Source organism: Brachyhypopomus gauderio, unplaced genomic scaffold, assembly GCF_052324685.1.
Source record: "Brachyhypopomus gauderio isolate BG-103 unplaced genomic scaffold, BGAUD_0.2 sc67, whole genome shotgun sequence".
Classification (NCBI taxonomy): Eukaryota; Metazoa; Chordata; class Actinopteri; order Gymnotiformes; family Hypopomidae; genus Brachyhypopomus; species Brachyhypopomus gauderio.
The window spans coordinates 376296-377721 of NW_027506888.1; positions in this window are offsets into that span (position 1 = coordinate 376296).

A 1426-nucleotide genomic window follows, 5' to 3' on the forward strand; every position below is an offset into this window, starting at 1 on the left:
GTCACCCCAGCTTCCTGGGGGAGCCAACCCCTCCCGGGGTCCCTCATCACAAGGTGGACTCCTCCACCCAACCCAGGAGCGCCAGAGACCGAGGCCCAGAGCGCCCCCGACGCAGGCTAGGGAGCAGCCCCAAGGGCCTCCTGGTCACCCCGGGCAGGAGGGAGGATCTCCATCCCCAGCAGGAGCTTTTCAGACCGGAGCCCCATGGTCCCCAAACATCCGGGGGCCCCAGCCCTCTAGGGAGGGGCTCTTCACGACCGGGCTCCGGTCACCCCACAACACAAGGGGGCTCCTGCCAGGTGGAGACCCCACAAGGTCCAGGAACACCACGACACCGCCAAGGGGAAGCACCTGCACAGAAACAGCACTCACACACACACACACACACACACACACACACCCCAACACCAACATAGAACACCAACGCGCCTCAGACGCCCTCCGTGCCATACCCAGTGGCACGGGACCACAACCGCCCCCCTCCCAAACACACATTTAAGGGGAGGAGCAAGCGTGGAATTACACTTAACAGTAGACAACACGCTAGGACAAAACATACACACAAAGACTCGACAAACAGAACTTAGTGCGCAGACATTGAACGAACGGGACCGATACTTACGTGCACTACACAAATGATGGTGACGCGCCGCTCAGAGTCGCAGTCGCTCCCCACATAAAAAACACACGACACACGGGGAGCGAGGCGACAGTGACGAGCGGCGAGCGCGTCACACACACAAAACACTCAACATATAACACACGCGCACGCACACGGATCCTCCCGTCCGTTACCTGGACACACTAACACCACACAATAAGAAGAGTATTTCCAGGACGACAGTCCTGTCCCTCGCCGTGCCACTAACACAACACATGGGCACAGCGGATCTCTTCACACAAACAAACAAACAACAAACACGAAGAGTATTTCCAGGGCGAGAGCCCTGTCCCTCGCCGTGCCACAAACAACACAAAAGCACGGCGGATCTCTTCAATCAGACACCACGCAGACAAACACTTACCACGAGACATGACCACGAACGAAGGAGAAAGAAAAAGAGACTCGGCGGCTTCCGAAGAGGGCTGGTCATTCTGTGACGGGCAGGTGTGAGCAACAAAAAGGAAGCGATCACGCCAAGTCTCAGGGAAAAAGGGTGGTTTAATATAAAGTGTGCAAACCTAAAACCCGTGCAATAGATCCAAATTAAGGATATAATGACCAGCGGTCAACTGGTACAAAGACAAGACATATATAGACAGACAAACGACCATCAGGTGGGAACGGATCACGGGCTCCGCCCACCTGAGGGGCGTACACGACGTCACAAAACAACAACAACACAGCCGCTGTGGACGGAGGCGGCCGGTAGGGGGCCGCCTCACCGTGACATATACAAAAAGATAGATAGATAGATAGATAGAT